This window comes from Rhopalosiphum maidis, chromosome 1, assembly GCF_003676215.2.
Source record: "Rhopalosiphum maidis isolate BTI-1 chromosome 1, ASM367621v3, whole genome shotgun sequence".
NCBI classification, from domain to species: Eukaryota; Metazoa; Arthropoda; class Insecta; order Hemiptera; family Aphididae; genus Rhopalosiphum; species Rhopalosiphum maidis.
In genome coordinates, this window is record NC_040877.1 from 88023209 (window position 1) to 88038823 (window position 15615).

The following is a 15615-nucleotide window of genomic DNA, read 5'->3' on the forward strand; positions in this document are numbered from 1 at the left end:
ACACCCCACTATTTTTATTTTTTTTTTATTTCGTAACGACAAAAAGGATATTATAATATTCTTAGAGGTAAGGCTGATGTTAGAAACGTTTTTATCATCGTAGTGTATTGCTCGGCCCACTAATTTTTAAAAAATACTGCATACTGCCATAAAATAAATAAAACTATATTAAAATTATAATATAATAACTCTATTATTCTATGATACAACCATTGAAATATTATTATAAACATACTTATACAGAGACATATTTAGGGCAAGGACTAAATGTAGTGTACACGTTTTATATTGGAAAAAAATACTATGATATTCAACTTCCGAAGGTTTCTAGTAGCCATAATTTTAACTAGTTAATATAATTATGAAGAGAGGAAGAAATTCTCTCCCCGTAGACAACAAGAAACTAGAGATCGAACCAATGGAATCCTTATCATCAGGGCATGAACTTGACTAGCTAACCTGGAGATCTCTCAATAGACTCAAAGTAGGAGTAGGTAGAACCATAGACAACCTAACAAATGAGGCATTACTCAAGAAATCTCGATATAAGATACGAGTATGGTATAGAACAGGACGTGAAACATCTACTGAACTGCCAAAAGTGCACATCCTCCTGTTTGAATGAAGACCTACTAGCGACAACTTCAAATTAAATTGAAATAGCAAGATTCTAATCAAAAATAATCGAATCCAAACATTCAAAATTATCAATATATCTAAAACTTTAATAACCATGTTACCAAAATATTACCTTAGATTTTCAAATGTTATTAATTTTATTTATATTTATACTTTATACTTATATCTATAAATAAAACAAGAATTTTAATGATTTATTCATCTATTTATGACCTATCACCAATTGTTTGCATTAATCTCATTGTTGTTTTATAACACAAAATAATAATTATAGTTGACACTTGAGGGATAAAAAAAAAATTCACAGCTCTAAAGCTTTTCAAAGTACCTATTTCAAATTAGGCAGAAAATATTAAAATAACAAAAATTTAAATGTTTACTTTGAACATCCATTATAGACAATTCCTCAATGAATATTTGTTAAAATCATTAATAAGATTTATAATTTATACTACTTTAACTAGAACCATCTAAAATTTGCAAGTCCCTCTTACAAAAAATAAAAAATTACTAATTTTATGTATTAATGTACCTAATAATAATAAATAAAGTAATTTATACATTTGGTTATTTGATTAAATTTTATTGTAAGTAAACCATTGAATAATGATATACAATACCATATATTATGATACTTTTATAAAATACTATAAATATAAGAATTATTTTATATAAAAACATACTCTGTAATAAATTAAATAATGTAAAAATATCGGTAATTAACTGATTACATTATGTTAAAATTTGTTTTTTTCAACTAGTTTGTATTTGTATTTAAGTAAATTAAAACTCTTTACCTTCAACACAATCTTAACTTATAGAAGGTAGATAATTAATTATATATATATATATTATATTATTAAATAACAAGCATGCATTAATAAGTAAATATCCCCCCAAAAAAAACTATTTACAATTTTTTAATAAATACTTATCTTAAAAATTATATATGATTATAAATATGATATAATATATGAATATATGATAAATTAAATATTATAGTTTTTTTATGAACAATAAAATAATGGAAATTCTAATGTTTAAGAGTCTATAGTAAGTATTTCTTATAGAATAAATTTACATTTGTATCATGTAAAGGTGCCTTAAGAGGGCGTCTCACCCGTATGTGTTGTCTCCGTCTTACACACGTACGACATAGTAAATTTTCGTTCATCAGTTTTAATAGTGTGCTTTTAGTTTTAATATTAGAGTGAACTGACCTATTACCAAACTTTTAGGTAAGAACATTATCTGTGTTCTCTCGTTGGCTTTTTACGATATTTTAATATTTGGGTGAGTTATGAGTATGAAAATAGGAAATTATTAATTATTAGAAAATGCTTATAATTCACTTAAAAATTAAAATATCGTAAAAAGCCAACGAGAGAACACAGATAATGTTCTTACCTAAAAGTTTGGTAATAGGTCAATTCACTCTAATATTAAAACTAAAAGCACTCTATTGAAACTGGTGAACGAAAATTTACTATGTGGTACGTGTGTAAGACGGTGACAATTCATGCGGATGAGATGTCCTCTTAATATTATTTCTTTAAAATCTAAATACAGTATAAAATATAAAACTATATAAAAATATTTAGGTAGATAAATATTATAAAGATTTAAAAATTTAATACAAGATTCTTTATTAGTTTTTCAATCTATAAAAAAAAAATTTTACCAGAAAGCCAAATTAGTTTTTTATGAGCATTTTTAGTCTAAATGACTACGACATTCAATATTCACCCGTAAAATAATTATTTCTCCACTTTTTTTGATATTTTAATTATTACAAAAAAATTAAAATAACAATAGATACTGGAAATTTTCACCAAATAACTATATTATCATTTTCATTATATGATAAAATTTTATAAATTTTTTGTTATTTATAGATAAGATTGTGAGAGATACGACAAAAAACATAAAACATTAAATTTATCCTCATATTAATGACGAGTTGCAAGTCAGGTATATGTTGTATTATTTTGATTTGTCAAAAACAAAGTAATATAAGGATTTTTTTTTAAATTGAAGGTCAAATGGCTTTATAAAATTTTAAATTTAAAATAACAACTTTTTGGAAAAATAAAACTGTTCCTCCCAAACAATTCCGATATCAACAAAAAATGTTCATTCAACTATTAAGTAACAGAGAAAACGTAAATGAAATCTAAAAATTTCGAAATATTGAAAATCTTGCTTACAAGTTAGTAGACATTTGATAGATTTGAGACCTTGCTGGAAAATGTTAGCATAGGCCTTCTTTACAACAATTATTATGTAACAATATAATAAAAAAATATATATTTTTTTTTAATATTATTCAGTCAACTAACTTTTTATACATAATAGAAAATATTGAAGCTACCCAACCTCACTTAAAAACAATCAAAATCTGAATGCCCAAAAATAGTATTTTTAGGATGTCACTGATGAATCTGTGCAATACAAAAATCATAATAATTTTGATTATTGCTAATCTAAATATTGACTAAAGATGTGTGCATTTGTACTCCTTTATATACTAATGACATTACGCTGTTACAGAAATACGTGATCGAGTGATATACATTTCTAATAATATTATAAAACAAATTTTGAATAGGGTGTAATGCTATTAATTTTATGTTCAACAACAATTATTAGTAATATATTTTGTTTTAAATGCAGTTTCAAAAACATACATAGAAATTAATAACAGTTGTAAATTCATCAGAATTTATAAACCATACATAAAATTGCATTTACTTGCTTAAAATCTTTTATATGATATGTTTACTTTGGTGAACTGATTCAGTGATTCATTTGATCATAAGAATTATAAGTCAACTTGTGCATTTGTTTGTGATCGCCACCAAAAGTTCATTTAGTTGAATTATAAATCAATTCTACAGTGTTATTTTTTATTATAATTATGGAAATTTTATTTAAATTACTGAATTTTAGACTCTAGTTTATATATAAGTTGTAAGTTTGTAACCTAGGGTTGAATATAAAATAATTATTTATAGAAATGTAAATAATAATCATTATCCAAGAAGTCACTATTTCTTTTTTTATTTCTGTTTTTATAGATGACATTTTAAGTTAAATTGTGTAAACAAATTAGTTCGTTGACACATTAAAAATACATTAAATAAAAATCACCTACACCTTATATAGAGTTAAGTAAAAATAAATAATATTAGTTACAATAATCTTAACATTAAGTAACTATTTTATTTTATTTTTATTTATTTTAAACCAACAAACTATGTTTAGTAATTAAAGATCAGGCATTTATCAATAAAGTAATATGGACAATTGGCTGGACAGTGATAGGATATATTTTAATCTTTACATCATGTAAGCATTTAAACATAAATTTAATCAACCAAAGACATTTTATTTTATTTTTTTTAAGATTTTAGCATATTGAAAATGTAAATTTATTTCTTAAATTATATTTTAAGTGTTTCTTATTTCATTTTCTTTTATCTATCTATGAATAAAACAATTTCAATCACCTAAAATAGTGTTTCATTATAGTAAAAAATATCTACTTCCAAAAATTTAAAATTTGTTTGCTTTTTTCAGATGTTTTATTATTTATTTATTTATTTGTTTATGGGATTTTTATGTAGGCAATTTGTATCTTAATTAATAATTTTTTTTATTAATATTATTACTATTTCTTTAAAAATAAAATAAAATAATTTATTTATACATTTTTTATATTTATGTGTGTAACTGTCTATGATAATGAGGGGTTAAAAATGTACAAGGGTTGAAATATGTTAAATAACCAAGAACAGCTCCACGATTATAACCACCATGTTCTAGGAATCAGTGCTGAACCACAATCAATTGAACTAGTTTGTTTGTGAATGACGCATCTCTATTGAGAAGTCCATGTTAGTCACTGTTATTCCAGTTTATCTGGAAGCTCTCCTTTGCAGACTATAACCAAAAAAACAAATATATAAATAAAAGTATAAGCATACATTTTGTGAATATAATTATAAAATAACCATCACCAATGTAGTATTATTTATTTATTAATTATGATAATGTCCTAGAAGGCAAAACATTAAAAGAATATAAATAATAGTATACACATGCAATTGTAAAATATATAGTTAAATATATGAAACTAAAAATCTAGGTAAGAGTATATCATGTAGTATATTTTAAAAAGACACTTTACTTTAAATTATACATTTTATAATATCTTGTTTTTTTTAATGGTTTAACTATTATAATGAAAATGAAACATAGGAAAACAGTAACATGAAAGTAGCAGATAGTTAACCAGATGGCAATGAACACAATACTGCTATTTCTGTCTTCCATAATAAAGAGTATAATATTGTAAAATATAATGTACTATTCAAATATTTAGTTTTAACTAGGTATGTAACAATATAACTAAAAAAATAGTTTTGGATTAAGTTAAAACTTAAATTATGAAAATAATTAATAACCGTATCAAATATGTATGGCTAAGGCTACAACATATAGACTAAAATAATATAGAAATAAAACTTTTATAATAATAAAGTGACATACTTATATAATTACACAAACTACATCTGAATTGTTGAAAGCTAGTAAAAAGATGGGGCTATGCGTAAATCAAGAGAAGAATAAATTTGTTTCTTTCTAGAAGCAACGAAAATCAACATAACTTACAAGTAGGTAATCTAACTTTTGAAAAAGTGGAAAACTTCAAATACTTAGGAGTGAACATAAATAGTAAAAATGACATGCACCGAAAAATAAATGAAAGAATAGCTAGCGGGAACCGGTGCTATCACAGTATAAGTAAGCTACTAAAATCCAAATTACTGTCAAGAAAATCAAAAACTTTACTTTATACAAGCTATCTGAGACTAGTAATCATATATGCATGTGAGACATGGTTCTCAACAAAAGGTGATGACAACAGATTGGCAATATTCAAACGAAAGGTACGTAGAATCATTTTTGGCCCAATATATAATACAGAGTTAGGAATTTTTGAGAGAAGAAAGAATGAAGATCTAAACAGACTATTTTTAAAACCCAATATTTTGTCGTATATAAAAATTAAGAGAATGGAATGGTTTGGACATGTATGGAGAGCTGATAATGACATAATAAAAAAATTACTAACGGAGACCATACAAAAAAAAAGACCAATAGGCAGACCACAAACGAGGTGGAAAGATACGGTAGAGAAAGATATCAAGATGATGGGAAGAAATATGACAGTTGACCTGGCATTGGACAGGGAAAGATGGAGAGAATTGCTTGTGGCAGCTCAGGTCCTACAGGGACCGTTAAGCTAAGGAAGAAGAAAGTGATATACTATAGTAATTCAAATAATATGAATTTTTCTATATTACCTACATCAAATAAACAATTACGTTAGTAGGAACAGTTTTTTTAGATGATGTTTTTTTAACAGAATAATCTCCAAATCGGACTGGATTCATAACTACATCAGTTATTGTATCTTGCAGACTAAAATTTAAAAAAAAAAAAAAACATTTAAATTAATTAAATTATTTTGAAGATTGAATCAATGAATCAATATTACATTAAAAGTCAATGTAAAATAGTAACCAATATCAATCAATATTATTATAGCAAACATCCTTGTGTTATAGTTATGTACCTAAAGTGTATACTTATACTGTTTATTATTATAGGTGTGTTTACGGGTATGGTCTATCTGGCCATGGACAGACCTGCAAAATTAGCAGCCTTCCCTCCCCTGCCACCATTGAGTTAAGAATAATGTTAAGATCAGATACTACATTTTTTAATGATATTTATCGAGACACTGTCAAGCATTGTGAAAAAAACAATGTTGTGATACCCCAAATTAAAAAGTGTAAGATATCTACAAGGATTGATAATGTTGCAAACAACAGATACTTTGCTGAAACAAAAGAAGAATTAAGAGTATAATGTTTTAATGTTGTATTAGATTATTTATTTAACGGTTTAAATGATTGCTATAATCAAGAAACCTTAGATCTTATCCTTACCATCAGAAATGTTTTAAAGCTTGAACCAACTAAAGAAAATCTCCTTTTTTTAGAAAGTGCTATTAAAGTTGACTACAAGTAATAAAATGGGGAAATTCAACTTCTTAAAAATATACCTAGTGTTCCATTGGACACCATTTCAAAAGCCAAACTTGATTAGATTGAATTTCTTAATCGAAAAAACTTTTATATTTTATATAGTCTTTATACATTTTAATACATACAATGATAGTGTCAAGTTGCTCTTGTGAGCAAGAACTTTTGAAATTAGCAATATTTAAATCAAAACTTTGTAGTACAATGACTCAACAAAAACTTGATTCATTTTTTTTCATTATTAATTGAACAGAAAATGACTAATAACATAAACCATAATGACATAATAGAGGAATTCAAACTTATGATACCATCAAAATGTTAACAGAAGTTATAAAAATATATTATTTAATTTTTTTAAATTATTTAAAAAAAAATTGTAATTATACTGAAATGTACAACAAAAAAAGAATCAAAAATCAAAAAATGTTATTTGTTGTGTATTTTATTTTACAAAAATTTTTCTTGGTAATACTTATTAGGCTATGAACAAATCCTAGACATGCCTACCTATGTTTATTATTATCTATGCCTTACGTAGAAAGTGAAACAATAATGAACATATTAACTTTTTAATATTATAAATTAGTAATTCTATCACAATTTACCATTACTATAAAATTTGAACAATCAATAATTAAAAAATCTTAGGTAATCAATCTACACCTTACTGCAACTTTATAAGATAAATAATTATTTTTTTAATGTATCTGTTGCTGTTTCATATGTGAATTAGGTAATAAACATTAAATAAGTAAAACATTTTAGGAATTTTAATACTATTAATACTATACAGAACTTAAACAATTTGAGTTATGAAGAGAAGACTGTGATTGTTGTAGATAACATGAATTTAACTAGGTTTTTGCAATCACAAACTAAGATATACTATAACTAGTACTAGATATACAAGTAGTATATCTTAGTCCGTGTTATAAATTAAAATAATTATAATGTGATAAATTAGTAAATAATAGATACTAACAAATGTAAAAAAAAAATTCATGGCAATTTATGGAAAATTTAAAAACCGTTTGCGGCCATGCATACCGGCCCACCGGGAAGTTTCCAGGTATCCCAATGGCCCAATCCGGCTCTGAATAGGTTTACACAAACTTTGACGGCTTTTTCTTTTTGTTCTAATATAAATTGTTTCATTCTCATTGTAATGTTATAATATTTGAAGAAGTTGGTAGATTTTTATCTTAGGCGGTTTTATTGTTGAATATATCGTCAGTAGTTTGTAAACTTGCAAGAAGGATAATCATTTGGACCAATAGATTGGCATATTGTACTTGCTATAATTATTAAAAGTATAAACATTAATAATATGGATTTATAATAATTATTCAATAGTTATTTCACCTTCAAAGAATCTTAGTTCATCATGTTTGTTTGACACATATTTAAAACCACAAGTTTGCAATAAATAATTTGATAAATAAATTGTTAAATTCATAGTGACACGTAACCCATTAGCTATGCTATTAGTAAAACATTTGTCTTGTAATATTGCCTTTTGTAATGCATATTTTCCAATCATTGAGCCAAGAAGTAGTTTTCTCTAAAACCTAATTAACAAGATAGAGTTGAATACAACATTGTGATGTCAAGAAAAAAGAAGCAAAATTATTGTTTCATAATATAGGTAGTTGAACAAACTTATTTTTATTACTGCTCCAGACATATTTTGCTGGATATCTGCAATTTTAAGCATATTTGTGTAATTTTCTGTTTCTTCACTGTGTTTTAATTTTTCAATGTATTCAAGTTCTCTCTGTATAACCTGTAAAAGTAATCAATTTATTTTAAATAACATGATGTATTGTAATTTAATCTTAATATAAAATGTTATTTTATAATTATTCTAAGAAGCTTCTTATCATGAAGTTTATTTTTGACATTCTTTATTAAGAGGTAATTGTAATTAGTATAATGAATTACATAGTACACAGTGTACTGAATGTACATATGTAACTTATATAGCATAAGTTTTATCAAACATTCAGCACCAATACTAAAAGATAATTTTATGATGAACATTACTACAGATAATTTAGACATGTAAACAAATGTAGTATTATACATTTATATTATTATGATTGTCCATGTTCTATTATAAATCAACAAACGTACCATATGATGTACAAATTGAACACTTCGTGTCTACGTACAGGCTTTAGTAACCATCTCATTGTCATCCGTTACAGATTAAAGTCTTTATAATTTATAAAAAAATAATTATTTTACCTTTTCCTTGTTTATTGATAAGTAAGCAATTACTATAATGAACGTTAGTTAATTTGCTTAAAAAAATATCAATCATCTCATTTTTGATGGAACATTTTTTTACAATTGAGAAAATCGATTATGGTAATATTTGAGCTCTTTGTATTTTATTTAATAATGACTTAAACTAATTACTTTAATTATTCATAATCAGATTCCTTAAGAGGACGTTATACCCGTATGTGTTATCTCTGTCTTACTAATATAGATCATAGCAAATTTGTGTTCCGCAGAACACATTTTGTGATGTTAGCTTTAATATTAGAGTCAATTTACCTATTATCAAACTTAAGGGTAATAATGTTATCTAGGGCATCTTATAAGTTTTTAATGGTATTTTAATTTTTAAGCGAATTACGAGCATTTTAAAGTTTTAATATTTTACATAACCATAACTCATTTAAAAATTAGGATTTCAATAAAAGCCTATGAGATGCCCTAGATAATATTCTTACCTTTAAATTTGATAATAAGTAAATTTACTCTAATATTAAAGCTAACATCACAAAATTTGTTCTGCTGAACACAAATTTGGTATGATATACGCTAGTAAAACAGAGATAACATGCAGGTATACACATGCATGTCCTCTTAAACAGAGAGCATCTGAAACAAAAAATAATCTCTTTATAAAATTCATAATGGGTAAAGTAAAATTATGTAATTTAATTAAATCTCCACTAACACCAACTCACTCCACAGTCCACATTATTCTGTTCGTCTGGGCTCCACTAGAAACTATAGTATTAATTGAATGAATAAATTATAATACATTCTTAAAGTGAATACAGTTGCAAAAATATTAATGTATTATTCATATTATTATAAAAAATACTTTTTATATGCATATAAAAATTCTAATAGGTTTGGAAAAACAGTGGTATAATATAGTACTAAGTTATTGGCTGGTAATAGTTGATTCTGTATCTCTTTTGGCCATAAGTTTTTTCTTAGAATTTGGTACTGGTGCTTCGTAAAAAAACACTGGTTTTAATACCTCAGAAAATAATACTGTGGAACAATGAAGATTTGAATTTAATTTAGCTATTCTTTCTAAATGTGAATCACCCTAAAAATAATGTATAAATTAATTAGGTGCCAATGTTTTAATGAGTTGTAAGTTTATTTAAATTATTAAGTACCTTATTTAAGAGTACATAGTACCCCCACGTGTTGTCTCCGTCTTACACACGTGCAACATAGCAAATTTTCGTTCACCATTTTCAATATTGTACTGTTAGTTTTGATATTAGAGTGAGCTGACCTATTATAAAATTTAAAGGTAAGATAATTTATCCAGGGCCCCACATAGCCTTTTATTGATATTATTATTCTTAAGTAAGTTATGATCATTTTAAAATGTACAGTTTCAAAAAAGATACCTTTTTATGTAAAAACTAAAAATACATATAAAAATATTAGGAAAAACTATTCATATGATAGAGAGATATGAAAATATACCTTTTTAAACTCATTGAGTTCTGAGTATATGTAATTTTACATTTAATTGTAGCTTAGTTAATATTTCATTAAATATCGTAGAAATTACATTGTGGTTTTCTTATTAATATACAATTACTTTAAAAAAATATATTTAACAATAAAGCATAAGTTAATTTAATTTTCTAAATGGATAAGGTATAATTCAATCACATATTTAGAACAGATTATATTACTATACATTATAAACTTACTTCTTCAACTGTGTCATGGGGACAACGGTAGGCCTTGTATCCCGGCACTGAAATTTTAACACACACCATATTATACAGCAACCGACCTGTATGTTTTATGTGTAATAGTGTTATAGCTCAACTAGAAGCGGTTGAGTTTACCGTACAAATACTAGTTGGCTATGTAGTGTAATGATGTGTAAGGTATGTATTATATGTGTATGTGTGTGTAAATCAGTCAGTGACAAATATAGTTTACTCCAGACATCAACAATAACAGACATCCTACAATGATAAGTACAATTAATTACCTAGTTGATTTATTTTTCATGAGAGGACAAGTCGAAAATTTAATTTAAATTAATTATATAATACGCACAGTATTTTCAACATACTCAAGGATAAGGTCCAATTTGTTGTCGAACATTGTCATAATTTCGGTGATCAGTCGTCTTCAAAATCAATTACCATCTCAGTTGTTGTACAGATTCTCTGATAATCCTTGTTGTGTTTTCTCTTTCAGATTTGGAAGTGCCATCTTTGATCTAAAAAAGTCAATACAATAAGCATTATTCAACCGCAATTAAAACAACAAGTGTTTATTAAAAAAATTAAAATTAATAAAATAATTACTATGAGGTTATAGGTGCGCTGTTGAAATTCTGCAAAGAACTGATTTTCCACAATAGTCAGTCTTTCTATTTAAAATATAAATAAATATTATTTAAAAATATAATATTGTTGGGAAACACAATTGTTCATGCTAGAGATACTCTTAAAAGTGATACCTGTTTAACAATAAGCATGGTAACACGCATACCATTAACAAAGCACAAATATTCACCACACAACTACTATTTATAATGACATATTTACACACTAATCTATTTTATCAATGATTCAATACTAAGAGTAGGTATTAATTAAATTTTACACCAGGTTAAGCTTGCGTAGGCAATAAAAAAAAGGTAGAGCAAATAGAAAAAAAACGATATATTATATTAAATACAAATATTGACATGGGCGCAACCGCGCAACTAGGGTAAAATATATGGGAGTGCTAAAACATATAGTACAATATGAAAGCCCACTCCATTATTTATAATAAGTAAAATTATTATACACAAAAAAATTTTTTAATATAATATAACATATTATAACAGTATTTTAATTAGATCTACTTCATCTTTTACGGATATTTATTGTCTAAATACCCAATACTGTTCACTGGTATGTTCGATATTGGAATATGAGTCTATTGTTTGGTGCCCATTCATGACGTGCTATATTGAAAAAATCGAAACGATACAAAAAAGATTTTTGCAATTCATTTGTTTTAGAAAAATATTAAATAATGAAAACGAATATAATATAGTTTATATTCAAAATATCCTCAATCTTAGTTAATCATCTATTCGTCGTAAAAAAAGCTGATATATCCTTCCTCTCTAAATAATTAATTAATGGTAAAATTACGTGTTCCTCTCTCTTAGAACGTATCTCTTTCAATGTTCCTCAATACTACTCACGAAGATGTTCTACTTTCTTTATCAAAACCCACCGTACTAATTATGGGCATAATAATAAAAGAATTCTGAGATTGAGAAATGAATTCGGACTTGATTTATTTTATTTGTAAATATCCACCGTATTTCATGAGTTAATCTTTATTCAAATTTATTTTTTCGAAATTCTTTTATATTAAGACTTTTTAATTGTATTTTAACTAATATTATTAATTATTTAATACTATTGAATGTATGATGTCATATATTATTGTATTACCTATGTTATTACATATGTATATTGTGTATAATTCTGTACTGAAGCCATCTTTAGCGTTAATTTATCTAAATATCTAAATAAAAAAAAAAATATATTATAATATCATAAATCATAATAGGTACTCATATTGATAAAATAAATTAATTTTTCTGTTATTAGTTAATACAAACTCATTTTAAATGTTTTCATTATTTATGTTATTGGTAATTTCTCTTTCAATACATATTAAAGCTAGATTTTTAAAACAATTTTATCACATACTTGTTCGAAGCTAATTAATTCTTCACACTTCACATTGCAGAAAAAGATCTTTCATGGGTAATCGTTAACTTCAAGGATCTAACAGTTATGATCATTTTAAAATGTATAGTTTCAAAACTCTAATATCAAAACTAATAGTACAATATTGAAACGAGTGAACAAAAATTTTCCATATCGTTTGTGTGTAAGACGGAGACCACATATGCGGGTACTACGTCCTCTTAAAAATAAACCTACTGATTATACGTATTGTGTATACTGTACGCTTTACAGCCTACAATAAACGCATTTGAAGTTTCCATTAATACATAACATTTTGATAAATTATTAATTTTACTGATCAATACTCGTAAATTATTAATAATCAAATCAGGAATTTTACAAAAATTGTAAAATACCAGTACAGAAAATTTTGGAGTGCTAAGCACTCCCATGCCTCCCCCCTAGTTGGGCCCATGAATATTGATCGAATTTATAATATTGTTCTTAAGAATTGTTACACTGTTAATTATGTTAAGCATGTACCTAACAATAACACAAACATAAAACATATTCACATACAATTTTGAGTCCATTCGAATGACGGGAATTGTCCTATATGTTCTTGGTGCTTCTTCTTCTTCATCAGATGTTATTCTATTTTCTAAGGCTTCTCTATTTTCACCCTGCTGTGGCAGATTCTAAACTACAGGCAATTGCTGAACAAAAAGTGATCTTGCAGGTGGATGTTTAGAACACCACCTTCTTCACAATTGGCTGAGTTGACATAAATTTGATCCATCAGTACCATCTTAAAAATTTACCTATGTTGAAAAAAATTAAACAAACAAAATAAATACAAATTATAAACATAGCTATCATAGTCTAGCTAATATAGTCTTAAAATAAAATAATTTTAGTACTTGCATATAAATCGCAGATAAGTTGTAGGTCAATTTCAGAAAGTGATCTACATAAAAAATTAAAATTTATATTAGTATCACAAATATAAAATATCTAATTAATAAAATTATATTTTTTGGTTACTTTTACATATTATTCATAATATTAACAATTATTAACATAATACATTAATAATTATTCACTTTACTTATTTTGAAGTTGTTTTAGTTAAAAAACATATATAATTTAGGTAATCAAAATAGAGATTAATTACTAATATTATTTTTGATATTTTTCACAATTAATAATTAATTAATTATTAATTTAGCATAAGCTTAAAGTTATTTGATACATAAAAAAAGTAGGCAATATTGTAGATTATTTTTAAATGGCCAAAAATTACATTCTTATCATCACTATCGTGACATTTTCAGTCAGAATTAAATATTTATTTTAAAATATATTGAATTGCAGGACTCACACATAATAAAATTAAAATCCGTGTACAAAAACTCAACTTTTCCAAACAGGACTGCAGAGTTATTAATATACAAATGCAGTGTTATTTTAATTAGTTTGTACAATATTATAGTAATGAAAGTCCATTCCAAGTTCTTAAACATTTAGTTACACTAAATCATTAATAGTGATGATATTATACAATATGATAAGAAAAAATATTATTTAAACAGAGTAAAAAGTGGCTCAGGTTTATCTGTTTTTAATGCTGGCATTATTAGGGATGAACACTTTTTTTTAAATTAAATTAGAGGGGTTATTATTTTCATATTATTATACTTATGATATTATGAATGATAAAATAACTATTTACAGACAAGTGAGGTATTTATAACACAAAAAAGAAAATTAAATTGCTTATTGATGCTTGAATATTAAATTTAAGATATAATATATCATTTGGCTTTGAAAATTATTTTAATAAATTAATAAGACACATTTAAGAATTAATAAATTGTTTAACTGAGAACATATCAACATTTAAAATTTAAAATAAGGACTTAAAAAAAAATCTATTATCTCAAAATAGTGAATTAAGTTTCATACTAATTGTTCTATAATAATCCTATTTTTCTCAAAACAAGTAAGCTTGAAGACATATTTTTGATATCTATCAAAATATGTGCAACCATTTATTACAAAAGTAATGGTTAAGTTAAATATTGCAGGATGTATCATCTAATCAGCCACCATCAACCAATCGCAAAAATGTCTGATTTTACTGCATGGAATACATTTGGAAGATTTTTGAGAGCTGTATTCAATATTTTCAAACCAGTAATTATAGAAAATTAGAAAATTTCAAACTTTGTTACAATAAATTTGGAGAATTCTGTTGAAGATATGATGCCCAAAATACTGGTAATTAATTTAGACAGTGATAGTAGAAAACTAAGTGTCAATTTCACTTCATATAGTACATGGACATTATTATTTATTATACATATAATACTTAATTAAGAAATATATTAATAAATAATACTTTGTTATTATCAGTGGTGTATTTACAACCACAACCCCCCAAAGAAAAAGTGCAAATATGCCATTAGTAATTAATATTCAAATCACAAAGCAAAACACTTACTGGCGAGTGTCGTTCTGACTACAGTAATAGAAAACTTAGTATCTATTTACTTTCAGTATAATGAGAAAACTAAAACAAGTTCGAGTTTTGTAGCTTGTTGATTCTTGTATGTTCATGAGACACAAATGTCTGTAGTGCACAAATAAAAATAATAAATGTTATAACAATTTAAAATTTTATAATGTATATTAATTATTGTACAATATAATATTAATTAATACTTAATGTAACTATAAATTCTACCATTTAAATAAAAATTTTGAATAACTATGTAATTAATTTTTAATAGCCTTGAGTCAATGAGATATAATATCATATAATTCACTCGTTGACAGAATACCTACAACATTAAATACTTAAACATTATTAA

The 15615-nt window shown here is 25.2% G+C and overlaps 1 long non-coding RNA gene across 4 annotated transcripts; it reads right to left on the bottom strand.

Annotated features, from left to right (window-relative positions):
• Nucleotides 1–9527: 9527 nt before the first annotated feature.
• LOC113558647 lies at nt 9528–13557 on the bottom strand. 4 transcript variants are annotated; one of them, XR_003405677.1, is made up of 7 exons: nt 13322–13557; nt 11348–11412; nt 11094–11259; nt 10736–10999; nt 10184–10305; nt 9727–10110; nt 9528–9647 (listed from the first exon to the last, which is right to left on the bottom strand). It is a non-coding gene; the product is annotated as an uncharacterized LOC113558647 (long non-coding RNA). The 4 variants fall into 4 exon arrangements; XR_003405678.1 differs by lacking the exon at nt 13322–13557 and adding an exon at nt 12500–12570; XR_003405676.1 differs by lacking the exon at nt 13322–13557 and having other exon boundaries at nt 11110–11259; nt 11348–11480.
• Nucleotides 13558–15615: the final 2058 nt, after the last annotated feature.